Here is a 14,665-nt window from a genome sequence, read left to right as displayed (position 1 = left end):
TTTTACACTCCATGTTTTATCCCGAATACTTATTCTTTTTCTCTGCTCTCACATCCGGTGTGTGTATGTGTGTGTCTCTGTGTGTGTGTGTGTTTCCTTCTGCGTATGGTGTATGGGCTTAGTTTTTGGGCAACAGCCAACAGTGCTCAGGGATTATTACAAGCTCTGGGATAAGAGATAAGTCTTGGTGGGGTCCGGGGACCATACGAGGTACCAGACATACATAGAACCTGGGTTGGCTGCTTGCAAGGCAACTCCCAGAATTGCTGTACTCTGGCCCTTTCTAAATAAATTATTTCTAGCACACCAGGAATGAGCCCTAGGCAAAGCTCCTACTCATCCCCAAGCCCTCTCAAACATCAAATATCTTCCTTCAAATATCTTAATTTATAGTACATCTCAAAACAACAGCATGGCTAGCATGGAAAAGGGAAAAATGAAATGAGGGGGGTACTTTGCTCCTTGTATTTAAGAAGCACACATTCCTACATATTCTTTTTTTTTCTTTTTGGATCATAACTGGCAATGCTCAGGGTTTCCTCCTGGCTCTGCACTCAAAATTACTCCTGCAGTTGCTCAGGGGACTATATCGGATGCCAGGGATCAAACCTGGGTTGGCCACGTGCATGAAAAATGCCTTCCTTATTATAGTATCACTACAGACCCAGAAGGAGATATTCTTTACTGGGAAAAAGAAAAAAGGAAAGAAAGATAGAGCAAGAGACAGTAAAGTGGGTAGGAAGCTGCTTGCATACTGTTAACCCGGGTAAATTCCTGGCATCCCATAGGGTCCACTAAGTCGGCCCACAGAAATTCCTGAGCACAGTGCCAGGAGGAAGCTTTGAGCATTTTCAATGTAGTACAGAAATTTAAAAACATGATAATTAAAAAAAAAAGCGAGTTTCATTTTGAAACCCCACCCACCTGCCGGATAGCCGCCCTCATCATGGCAACCAATGAAAGCACAGGAGATAACTAAGTCTCATGCTTTAGGGTTGGGGTCCTGCCAATCAGAGTTTTGAGGTTCTACCCTTGTGAGGACCAAGCCAAAGGCTCCAGGTCAGGGAGCAGCACATCCTGTGTTGGGAGGGCAGGAATTCCAAGCCACCTATCCTTGGTAGGACCCACAAACCCAGGGTCTTGCGTGCTTAAAAAAAATAAAAACACAACCTTTACCTGCAATTATCACCCCAACAGCCTGGGACACCTGATCAGGGAGAGAGGAGAGATGCGGGAGGCTTCGTAAGTTGATGTGAGAGAGCAGAAATTCCTGATGTACAAAACCACCAACACTGGAATCAGACAGACTGTAAAGTTGTAGGGTGCTCGCCTCGCTGACACCAGAGAATCCTCTGCATCCCGATGGCCCCCAGAGCACCCAGAAACAATGCCTGAGTCCGTAGCTAAGCACTCGGGCTATCACAGGGCATAACAGCCCCCATGCCCCACAACAAAAATAGCCCCCAAAGGAAACTAACATTAGCAAACCCCAGTCACATAAGGATCCACTGCTAGGGATGGCCCCGTCCCACCAGGGCAGCCAATGTGAAAGTAGGACAGGAACAGGGTCTCTTGCCATTGGGGGAGCGGCCGCTCTGCCCCTCAAAGTGAATCTGGAGACTTGAAGGCAGCGAGAGAGGGGCCAAGGTCCCAACAGGGGTCAATAGGGAGGGGAGGGTCGGCCAAGGTCCCGTACCCCCATGGCCCGAAGCCCGCAGCACCCTGCACTAAGCCCCACGAAAACCCGATGCTGCCCCATTGCAGATCTGGGGGCAATCGGGACCACAGGAGCCTCTCAGGATTACACACTCACACCCTTGACACCTGGACCCCAGTATAGGCCCCACTACACGCCACAAAGCTCCGCCACACCTCAGGAACCATCTGGATATGAGGGAATACGTGAAAAACAAGCACAAAAGCGCCCCCCACGCAGCTCAGTGTGGAGATTGGTAGGTGCCAGGTGATCACGGGATTCTGTCCCCAGCCTCCCACAAAATTGGCTTCAAAGTCCCGCCGCTTCTCAGGGGCCCTACTCTGTCCTTTACCCACACCACATTTCCAGAAACAGAAGCACCAGGAAGAGCCCACTGTGATGTCACTTCCGGTTCAGAACGCAGCATTAAAGGGCCAGAGCCCAGATGTGCAGAAAAGCACTATGCCCACCCAGACAAATAGGTGGCTCAAGGGGGATGGCCTCGCATAAAGGGGTGGAGAGGCAGCTGCTGGAGTGGCTTGTCATACATTGGGGGCTAGCGGGGAGTAAGGAGAAGTACCCTGGTCTTGTACTGAGCAGACAATGAACCAATGCTCTCACACACAGTCCGTCAGGAAAAAAGCAAAGGGGGTTCACTCCAAGTAAAACAGGCAGATAGGGAGCGGGTGGGGCACTGGACAGTGAGTTTCTCCAGGAAGTCATCAATCAAGATGGGGTGAAAGCAGTGACTCGAAGCCAGCACTGGAGATGCAGAGAGGAACTGGCCTAGCACCAGCCCAGACAGCTGGAGAGATACTGGTACAGGAGCAAAGGCTTGTAAGAACATCAGAGAGCACTTTCAGTCACCGCTCTAGCCCTGATAACGCATGAGTAGTGGACTCTTGCCTAGAAGAAAAACCCAGGGGGCAGTTTAAGAAAAATTAAAACACAGAGAGATAGTACAGTGCACTGGCACCTGCCATGAACTTGTGTCGACCTGAGTTCCATCCCTGGCATCCCAAATGGGACCCAGCACCACCAGGAGAGACCGTTAAGAATTACCAGTTGTGCCCACAAACAAAAATATATAAATAAATAAATGAAACGCAGCATGTGGAGACCAACCCTAGAATGGAGATATACATGAAGCTAACAGGCAGTAAACTAGACTGGCCATTGTGTGGCCTTGCTTGGCATTTTGGAGAGATCTCAATGATGTTGAGCATTCTGGTCAATATAAATTGTTGGAATTTTACTGCTTCCAAGCAAAAGTTTGATCTTTCTTTTTCTAGCCCTTACTACTGCTGAATTGAGGTCAGTGGATCCCAGGTATGTGACTGCCCTTTATTACTAGTAATCACAGTTAAGTCGAATTGCCTATTGAGATGGGTGCAGATGTTGGTGAATCTCTCATGTGCCCACCATTTATTTCAGGGTCCTCTGTACATTTCAAAGAACCAGCAAATATCTTTCTATGCCCAGTAAAGTCTGTATAACGTCTATATCCAACCTATTAAGGAAACTTGCCTAGGATGGTCTGCTAACTTGATACTTCCTGAAATGTTTTTAATGGTTTTACAAAACTAATGGAAATCTGAATATCGAGTGTGCAGACATGCTGGAGCAGGTAAGGTACTTCCTTGCACACAGCTGACATGACACCAACCCCAGGACCCCATAAGTTTCCCTGAGTCCCCCCAATCATGGACTACTGACCTTAGAGGCAGAATAAAGGCCTGAGCAGAGCTCAGTGAGTCTCCCAAGAACACAACAGGAGGGGCTAAAGAATGAATGCTTGCCAGTTTTTCTAATTTCAAAGGACTTGCTGAGGCATCATGGTTAAACTATCATTAGCCCAAGCAAACCAAACCAGGGCCTGTGAACCATGCCAGAGTTGGAGCAAAGAATCAAACAGTCTTGAAACTTGAAAGCCTGAAGTGCGAGAGGTTTTCGTACCTGTATATTTAGTTCTTATTTGATCATCTGCTTCCTGGCTTCTATCACCAAGACCCATTATTTACAGATTAACAGACACATCAAGTCCAATTTCTGGAACAGTGATATAGCTGCACCTGAATGATAACAAGGAAGTATTTTTCCCTTATGTGCTGACATCATGGGAATGGTATCCCGCACTATCAGGATAATTTCCCTCTTATCTCCACATTGGGAACCCCCACATCCTTATACAAACAAACCATGTAATACTGAATGGGTTTGCTATTAGGGCATCACTCATCCAGTATGAAATTAACGTTGTCTCCTAGGGCTTTCCTTGTTCCTTAAACCAATAAGGCTTCTCTCCAGTGTGAATTCTCAGATGCAAAGCAAAGCCTGAGTACAGATTGAAGGCCTTCCCTCATGCCTGACGCTGATGAGGTTTCTCTCCACTCTGAATTTTCATTCGCTTTACCGGATAAAACTGCATGGGTGGTCATGCGAGAGCGCCAGCTATCCTGAGGGAAACTTCGGAGGGAACCACCTACTGGATGGTTCGATTAGTCTTTCGCCCCAATACCCAGGTCGGACGACCGATTTGCACGTCAGGACCGCTCCGGACCTCCACCAGAGTTTCCTCTGGCTTAGCCCTGCCCAGGCATAGTTCACCATCTGGGCTGGAGCGATAGCACAGCGGGTAGGGCGTTCGCCTTACAAGCGGCCAACATGGCTGACCCGAGTTCGATTCCTCCGCCCCTCTCGGAGAGCCCGGCAAGCTACCAAGAGGCGGCTGTTCAGGCACGTCCACTCTTAGACATGGGGCTTATGGCCGTGTCAGGGAAAGTTCTGAGTCAGGTATACAGGTGGGCAATACTAAGGCCCCGTTGCCACCTTGCTCTAAGTAGTGAGAACGGGCCGATCAGGACCATACAGGGGCTCAGGGCAAAGAGCCTCAGATGAAACCACGTTATATGTATAGCTCGGGCGGATGGGACCAGAGATCACTCTAAGGCAGTTTGATCAGGTAAAATAGGAGGATGCTATTCTAGAAGGTTCCTGGGAGCGCGAGTCTTGCATACGAACACCCCAGAGTCAGTCCCAGCACCACTGTTCCAGTGAGAATTGCAGAGAGGAGAACTTGTGCACAGACTCAGAAGGACCCAAAAAGTGATGCTGGGTGAGGCCAAAAATACTAAACACACAAGCCCTGGACGTCACAGCCCATGATCACTACGGAGGAGAACAGGTCACTCAACGTCCAGTGAGTGATTCAAAGCTGTGCAAGGGGATGTGTGCCACAGGAGTCTGAACTTAAGGTTCAGGGCTGCCCTAAATCCCTCTCAAAACAGGTAGGTGTCTCAATGTGGAAGACCTCTGCTGGCCCCAGAGATCCTTGTCTCTGGCTCCCTGGTTGTGGCACATGCCCAGAACTGTGCACACAGCAGCGAGAGAACATGAGACTGTGTGACTGAGCAGGCGAGTCTCTCCAGAACGGGAAGGATGAAAAAGGGGAAATGCTTGTCCTAGGTTGTGAGTCACTGTAGCTACGGGGCGATTATGGGGCCAGCACATCCCAGAGGCCCCTAAAGCTGGGGAGGGTTCATCTGGAACACTGACCCAAGAGGAAGTCATGAGCACTTCCACTGTTGGACAAAAACAAATATGAAAAGAAACACAGGAGCAAGATGGAATAAAGGACAGTGGGCCCAGGGACAGTGAGTAGGGCAGGCGATCCCCACCATACCATCTGGTCAAACAAGCCATGCCAGGTGCAATATCGTATACAGAACCAGAAGTAGCCCTTGAGAATCACTGGGTGTGCCCCTCCCATCACCTCACTTCACAAAACAAAACAAACCGGAACAAATCAGACTCTTATTCTGGCACATCAAAGGGTTCCCAAGACTTGGCAGGAGGGATCCTTGAGCACTGAGCGGCGAGTACTCCTTCAGCATCTCTGGGTATGGCCCCCAAATCCAAATTCAACAAAAAAACACAGGGTCAAAAATGTTGTCAAACAGCAGAGCATTGGGCACTCCAAACAGTAGTGACAACCCAGGGCTCCTTCCAGAACCAAATCAGAGATGGATGGCCCTGAAGTCTGTGTCCTCCTGTCACTGCTTTCTGTCATCTTGTCACTCCTCCTACCTGGGGATGGTCTGCCAGATGGGTCACTGCCATTGTCCCAAGCTTCTAATTCCCTAGGATAGCAGGAAGTTGTGTCCAACGACCTGGAGGACAAATCAGAGCTGTGAGCATCAGAGAGGAGAACAGCCCAGGGCCGTAACAGGCCGGAAGTCCCTGTCCTGGTGCCAAAAATGTCCTCACTGGCCTCACCTTTTGATACATGGTCACAGACCCACACAGGGCAGACACTGTCATATGCTCCTTACACTTCAGGAGAGGGTTTGCACCCGGGGTACTCATGGCGAAGGTAAGGCAAGTAGGTGACTTGGGTCCATTCTCTGAAAATACTCTAATATCTAAACAGGAATCTAGTGCTACAGATTAAAATTAGGTCTGAGCAGCGACAGCATATCAGGGAGAGCATGTATTGTGCAAGTGGCTGACTCTGCTTTGATCCCCCGCATCTCATACGGTCTCCCTGAGTCCACCAGGAGTGATTCTTGAGCTCACATTCAGAACTAAGCCCATAGAACTGCTGACTGGTCCCAAAACACACAAATGTAAGAGAAAGTTGTGTTCTAATGAGAAAAAAGACATCCAATTTCACAACTTTATTGACTTTACCCAGAGTAAAAGCATTTTTATGATGGTCAAAAGATAGCACAGAGCACGGAGTGCTTGCCTGGCATGCAGCTGACCCAGGGTCTTTGCCCACGACACACAAGTTCCCAAGCCATGCACGAGGGAATCAGTAAACACAGAGTCAGGAGTAATTGCTGAGCAACGACTGACATAGCTTCCAACCAAAAATAGATGAATTTATAGACTAGAGCTACAGTCTGCTAGGGTGTTGGCCTAGAGCTGACCGGGGTTCAATCCCTGGTACCCCACTGGGTATCATATGCATAAAATAAAAAACGAAAATGAAAAAAATGTATTTTCTCAAAGCCCCCTCCAGCCAGTTTTGTAGGACAGATTTGGGTTTTAGGGCCACAAGTGGCAGAACTTTGGGATTATTCATGAGGGTGTTTGGGGGACCCTGCATTGTGCCAGAGGTTGCCCCATGTCAGGCTGCTTACAAGGCGAGGACATGCACTCCTGGCCTACCTCTGACCCCAGCAATTCAAATTCTATATAAATCCTGTCAGCCTTGTGAAATGGACACAGATGGGCATGATGGGGGTGGGTGGGGTAGTACACAGAGGTGAGGTCCAGCCAGAAAAGGACATGGCAGGGTGATGGTGCCTGGTGGATCCCAGTATGATGCCAGTAAGCAGCACAGTCTGCAGTTCCAAAGAATTTTTAAAGATTTGCAGGGGACAGAAAGAGAAACCAGTGGGCATGACACTTCTCATGCATGTGGCTGACTTAATGTCACAACCTGAACTCCCAAGGAGTGATCTTGGAGCACTGCTGGGTCTGGCAGAAATCCCAAATCCCCTACCCTTCCTACACACAAATAAAAGCAAAGAGGCAGTTATGTGCCAACAGCAAAGGTTTGGAAATCAGCAGTATATTCTCGAGAGTCAGTTCTTTACTTTGTCTTTGCTTGGGGGCCACACCAGGCAGGACTCAGAGCTTACAGGCAAGGCTTTAACAGACTATATGATTTTACTCCCTTGGTATGTGATTTTGTGTAAGGAAAAGGAGAAGAAATATTACACTTGGCCCAAGAGAAATCTTAATGGTGAAAAGTCTGTAATTTTTCTCAGAGCCTCCAACTACTTCCCTACAGACAGTGTTTTGCTGTGGAAGGGAAGAACTTACACCTGTTATGGTGGCAGAAATCAGCACAATCAGTCTGGCCCCAGGTTCCTGGAATTGAAACAGTCTCGGCTTCCCAGAAATGGAACAATATGCAACTAGCCAACCTGAACCCACCTGGGAAAGTTCCTGTGCCCTGCCAGTGGGCTCAATCAATCATTATGCCCCTAGTCAAAATGTCCCAGAAATTGTCTTTTATTAACCCTAAAAGAATGAGCTTACGTAACCGTGAATGATTATGGAAAACAATTTTTTAACTACTGCCTCACCACTGTTAGCCTAGACACTTGCCAAAACAACTTTGTTTGGTAACTAGCTAAGTTTTTTCTGAAACTATACAAAATGTACTGCTTAGGTAATCCAACCCGTACTACCTGATGTCAGTGTCCCTATCAAGAGGCCACTCCGTGAGTGAGATAGTTGGCCCCAGTATACTGGATTACAACTCCTACTGCTTTCGCATTATCAAGTTAGTGTCTCTTTCTGTCTTGCTGCTTGGAAACCCATAGTTTCGTGCTTAATAGTTAAAATGTTCCAGAATGTTGACATCCAAGAACTTACAAAGAACATATCAACTGAGGGCAGGAGACAGCACACCAGGCTGGGGTGGATGTCAGCCAGCTGAAAGCCCGGGGGGGCCTTTCCTGGTACCCACTGTCCACCAGTACTGTGAGCAGAGAGCAGGCTGCAGCCCTCCAGCACTGGCAGATGTGGCCCCAAATCCCACCTCATCTGCTCCCCTCGTAGTGAGATAGACCCGGGAAGAGGAGCCCAAATGGCGGATCATCTGGTTAAGGTGGGGTACATGGAATCTTAAGGACATCTGGACAGAGGCCCAGAGGCCCTGACCATCCTCAAGTTTGTAGCAAAAAGAAAAACAAGAAAAGAATAGGCAGGGAGCTGGAGTGATAGCACAGGAGGTAGCGAGTTTGCCTTGCACGTGGCCAACCCGGGTTCAATTCCCAGTATCCCATATGGTCACCGAGCACCAACAGGACTAATTTGTGAGTACAGAGCCAGGAGTAACCCCTGTGCATCGCTGGGTCTAATCCAAAAAAAAAAGCAAAAAAAAAAAAAAGGAACAGACAGGAGAGATATTCACAAAGCCCAAAAAGATGGTCAAAGAACGGTCACTGTCATGACAAATTTTGGAGTGACACTTTTTTTTGGGGGGGCTTTGTGCCACACCTGGCTGTGTTCATTGGACCCTATGAAATGATGGGGATTGAAATCAGGCAAACTACATGCAAGGCAAGCGCCCTACTAGGTGTACCCACACCTGGTCTGGGAGAGATGGTCAATGGGTAGGGCTCTGCTAAGAAACTTGGTAGATACAAAAAATATCTTTTTCTGTAGAAAAATTAAATAGGGTAAGCAGAGACAGTACATAGGATGCTTTTCTTTCTAGCTGCTAAACCACATTCAGTTCTCCAAAGCAGATAGGGTCCGCAAGCAGTGCCAGGAACAATGTTGAGCTCAAATGCTAATCTTAGCACAGAGCACTGAGTGCTGTGAGTCAAAATTTACAATTCAAAAAGACAATAATAAATCAAAATTTTTCTGTGTAAAGGGTCTGGAGATATAGTACAGTGGGAGAAGTGCTTGTCTTGCAAGCAGAAAAACCAGATTTGACTACTGGCATCCCATATGGTTCCCTGAACACCATCAGGTGTACCAAGTATAGCAAGGTGTATCCTTGCTAAAAAATAGCAATTTTTTTTAGCAAGGATACACTAAAAAATAAATAAATAAATAAAACAACTAAAATGGAATTAACTGAAATAAACTGATCAAGTCGAGGGAGCCAATGGTTCAGTGTAAGGAATGAAAGGTGGCCAGCAACAAGCTGTCCTGGAGATAATCCCCAAAAAATCCCCTGCCTCCACCTCCAAGAAGCAAAATGGGAAAATCCTGCACTGTGTGCACTGTGATTGAAAACAGGAGTCGGGGGTCGGGCGTTGGCATCTTGTACTATGTCTATAAATAGGAACCAGGTCTTTGAGAAGCTAAGCTGGAACTTTCTAGCTAAAATGTTCTTATGCCCATTGAAGTCACTGACATTAATAGCCCAGTGTTTTCATCATTAAAAGAATGATTTACAGTGCGTATTCACTAATTCTCATTTAACACACGTTCGAGAATTCAAATTTGAGCCCACTATTTCCTTAATTCCTTCTTGCTAAGAAATAACAATAATTTTAAAAGAAATTACTTTCTCGTTTGTTCCGTTATTTTGTTTCAGAAACTCTCCCAGCAGACCTTTCCTCTCCAAGCTCATTTTATTCCCTAACTCCATGCTTTTCTGACCACTTGGGGTTTCCTTTTCAGGTTCTGGGGTGATCACATCTGGCCATGCTCCGGGTACCCTATGTGGTCATGGGGTTCGAACCCAGGTTGGCTACATGCAAGGCCACTGTCCTCCTTACACAAAAAAAAGCTTTCTTCAGAAAAATCTCCTCTGATCAATAGCACAGCGGGTAGGACATTTGACTTGTATGCAGCCGACCCAGGTTTGATTCCTCTGCCATTCTCAGAGAACCCTGCAAGCAACTAAGAGTATCTCACCTGCACAGCAAAGCCAGAAAAGCTACCCGTGATATATCTGATATGCCAAACACAGTAACAAGTGTCACAAAGGAGATGTTACTGGGCCCGCTCGAGCAAATCGATGAACAATGGGAGTACAGTGACAGTGACTGTTTCCTAAAAATCAATTATTAAGTAAGATACAGCTTTCGTCAGGAGCACTCTGTGTGTCCCGGGTGAGGGGCCGCCATTCCTGTACACTATCATCGAGTGACCCCACCACTCAAAATGTAGAGACCTCAGCAGTTTAGGGCACTCAGAGCGACCACAGGGTGGCTGGCAAAACAAAAGGACCTTGGGGACGCTCGCTGTCTCCCTGGGCACCCCAATACCTGCTCCTTCCCCGCGCCTCATACTCAGCAACAATGGTGGTTGATTGTAACTGTTGCCCAGAGAGTGAAGCCACCTTGGGTGGAGGGCAGGGATGGAAAGACCTGCATTCTGTGAAGCCACCTGCATTTCTGGTCCTAGCCTTAAAGAGCCAGCCTCCAAGTATTCCTGACCACATATATTTTGGTCACTGAAGAGTATGAGTACTCTTTACGATGGGCATGGTTCAAAAGGAAACACAACAAAACTGAAACAAACATGGCATCATACAGAGTCCGGCCCTCCAACAAGGAGGCACAATGCAGGATCCTTCCTGAAACAACTCAGAGACATTTGGCACAAGAAGGCTGAGCGCTCCTTGATAAGTGAGAAGGTCACTGCATCACCTTATCTTGTCACTCTCCTCCTACCTAGGGATGGTGTTTCTATTCGCATGTCACTATCTTCTTCTGCCTCTGTTTTTCATGAGGATCAGAGACCTGGAGGAGAAGTCAGAGTGGTGAGCACTGGAGAGTAGCACAACCCCCAGGCCTGAGAAGCCACAGTCTCGGGCAATGGCTCACAGACCCTCCTTGGGGATTACACCAGATGCTTCTGTCTCCCCAAGAGAAGCAAAATGGGTTGGTATCTGTGCTGTCTTTCATGACACAGGCTCTGGGCTTGGCTACAAGGGAGAAAACTCAGCCCTACCTTGACCTGGGGCCTCCTCCCTGGGTCCCACAGAAGGTTCTCACAGCCACAGCCAGGGGCTGAATCAGAGGCCAGATCCCGTGCATTAGCGCCCCCTGTGCTGGCAAAAGGGCTTCCCCCGACAAACATAGCCGAGAATGGGGCAGCCCCTTTCCTCTAAAAAAAAAAACACACTTTCTACACACACACATGCACTTACCAACAAACTCACACACCCTTTACCCCCAGTATTCACCTCTATAAACAGGGGTCAAGGACAGGGATTTGCAATGTGATGTGAAGAAGCAAAAGTTCCTGTTCTGACAGACAGTAAAGCTAGTAGGATGCGTTGTTTGCTGATACCAGTCAACCCTCTGCATCCCCATGCATCCCTATGGCCCCCAGAGTACTCCAGGAAAAATATCTGAGCCCTGAGCCAGGAGCCAGAGTAAGCTCTCATTGTATCTTCGTGCAAGCAGAGCCCCCCATTCCCCACACCAAGTATAGCCCCCAAAGGAAACTAAAACACCAATCACCAATGGATCTACTGCTCGGGAAGGCCTCGTCCCATCAGGGAAGCCAATGAGAAAGACGGACAGGAACAGCGTCTCTTGGAATTGGGCGAGCTGCGGCTCTGCCCCTCAAAGTGTATCTGGAGACTTTACAGCAGCAAGCCTAGGGCCAAGGTTCCAACATAGGTCAGCTGGGGGTCAGCACAGTCAAGACCCGCCCTCGGAAGTTCCCTCTTCCCAAAGGCCCTCAGCCCCGCGTTCAGCCCCACACCCAAGGGCCGCTGCCCTATCGCAGAGCTAGAGGCATAGTGGCCGCAGAAGCCTCCCAGTATCAGTCATTCACACCCTCCTCCCCTGCACCCTGGAACAGTCCCAATGTACCCCCTGAAATATCTGCCCCACATCAGTAACTGTCTGGATATGAGGGAACAAGTGAAAAACAAGCATGAAAGCGCCCCCCTGCGCCCAAGCTTGTGGAGACCCACAGCTCAGTATTGAGATGGGAATCGCCAGGCACTCACAGGAGATCAGCCCCGTTCTACCACAAAATTGGCCTTCCGAATCCCGCTTCCTCACAGGGGCCCTAACTGTCCTTTATCCATGTGAACAATGACGCTGACCCAATTTTCAGGAATAGAAGCACCAGGAAGGCCCCATTGTGATGTCACTTCCATCCCCACAAGCAGCCATAAAGAGCCCGGATCCAGAAGTGCAGAGAACCACTATGCCCACCCAGGTGAATCTCTGGCGCAACAGGGATGGGCTCGCATAGAGGGGTGGAAAGGCAGCTGTCGGAGTGGCCGGTCACAAAGTGGAGGGCTAGAAGGCAGTATGGAGAAGTCCCCTGGTTTTGTACCGGGCAAAAAATGAGCCAATGCTCTCACACAGTCCATCATAATAAATGAACAGCGGGTTCATTCAAAGTCAAACAGGCAGATAGGGAGCAGGTGCGGCACGGGACAGTGAGTTTCTCAGGGAAGTCATCAAACAAGATCGGGTGAAAGCAGTGACTCCCAAGCCAGCCCTGGAGATGCAGAGAGAAACTGGCCTAGCAGCAAGCCCAGAGAGTTGAAGAGACACTGCAACAGCAGCAAAGGCAGGTAAGAACATCAGAGAGCACTTTCAAGTCAATGTTCTATGCTTGACAACAGGCGAGCAGTGAACACTCATCTACAAGGAAAACCAAGGAGGCCGTTTCAGAAATGCAATTTCAACCCAGAGCATGAACCAGGAGGGAGAGTGCAGAAGCTTGACACTTGCATTGAAACTGGTCATCTGGAGTCCATCCCTGTACGCCAAATCATGGCCCAAGGAGCAACAGGAGTAACTGACAGGTATGTCCCTCCCCCCAGAAGTATATATAGTTCAATAAACAAATCCCATGATATCCAACATTCCTAAGAACAGAGGCATATATTTAGCCAAAGGTAACCAAAGCATACTGGTAAATTTGTAGCCCTACTAGGCCTTTCAGACAATCTATAGCACTGTCCTCCCGTTGTTCATCTCCTGAATGGGCCCAGTAATGTCTCCATTGTGAGGCTTGTTACTGTGTTTAGCGGATCGATTATAGGATGTGTAGCTTGCCAGGTTTTGCCGTGTGGGCAAGATACTCTCAGTAGCTCACCGGGCTCTCTGACAATCGAAATCATTATTATCAGCCAGGTGAAAACATCATGGTTGGGATTTAACTCCTTCCAAAGGCAAGTTTTGTTTTGTCCTAACACTACTGAAGTGAGGTGGGTGGGATCCTGGAATGTGACCCCCTTTATTAGTTAGTCATCAAAGCTGAATGCATGTTGAGATGGGGAAGCAGGGGGCTCTCCCATGTTCCTACCACCTGGAAAACATTTGAGTCAAGGGGCCCCTTCCACAATTTCAAAGTCCATTTCAATGGTCTCCAATCCTCACTATAAAGATCTTTGTCAGGATATTTTCACAAGATAAAACTTTTTGTGAATATTAATCTTTAGTGCAATGTAAAATTTTAAAAAATATGAATACAAGGAGTGTACAAATGATACCGAAGACAAAGTACTTGCTTGCACATGGCTGACCTGGATTCTGAGCCCCATAAGGATATATGTGACCCCCAGTCTGGATCCCTGAGCTAAGAACCAACAGTAAAGCCTGAGTCCAGGGGGTGTGGCACCCCAAAACCTAGCACAGAAAGACTGGAAGAATAAAGGATTTCCTGGTCTTCCACTTTGCAGTTTTCACTGCAGCTTTGTGATTCATCTCTGTCATAATTCTCTAAAACCAGGGCCTCTGGGCCAAGTTGGAGTGAGATTAAACAATGACACAGTGATGAGCTGTGACCATTCCACAGAGGGCCTATTTTTGTACCTGTTTTTATTTAGTCACCTTCCTCATGGCCTCCATCACAAAGACCCACTATGTACAAGTTAAACATTCATGTGATGGAAACATTCCAGGGCACTGGCATGGCTGTGGTGCGGCGGATACTCAGCAAGAAACTTTCCTTACAGAAGTGACATCATAGGTAGCTCATCATATGATACGAGGATGATTTCCTTCTTGGCTGCAGTTTTGTATCACCTATGACCGCCCCTGTCCAAAGGAATCTGGCTAAACTGATAGGGCCTGTTCTGACCTTATAGATGGTTTATAGGGGATCAACTCATCCAGTATAAATTTTACAAAGTTTACTAAAGCTTGAAGGTCCATGAAGCCCTGTTCACATTCATTACATAAAATTTTCTCTCCACTATTCATTCTCATATGCCTAGTAAGGCCTGCGGATCCAATAAAGACGGTCCCACATTATTTAGTTATATAGGGCTTCTTTCCTGTATGAATTCTGCAATGAATACAAAGACTTGAGAAATCGTAAGTACGGGATGCTTTGCAACTGGAACTTAGGAAGCAAAAATTCTTGATGTAGAAACAAAACCAAAAAGGTTGGGATCAGAGACAGTGAAGCAGGCAGGGAACTTGCCTTGCATGCAGCCAACCCAGATCAATCCTCACATCCCATATGGTCACTGAGTACCACCATCAGGAATTCCTGAGTTCAGAGCCA

Source organism: Sorex fumeus, unplaced genomic scaffold, assembly GCF_029834395.1.
Source record: "Sorex fumeus unplaced genomic scaffold, SorFum_2.1 ptg000238l, whole genome shotgun sequence".
Taxonomy (NCBI): Eukaryota; Metazoa; Chordata; class Mammalia; order Eulipotyphla; family Soricidae; genus Sorex; species Sorex fumeus.
This window is presented reverse-complemented; position numbering follows the sequence as displayed.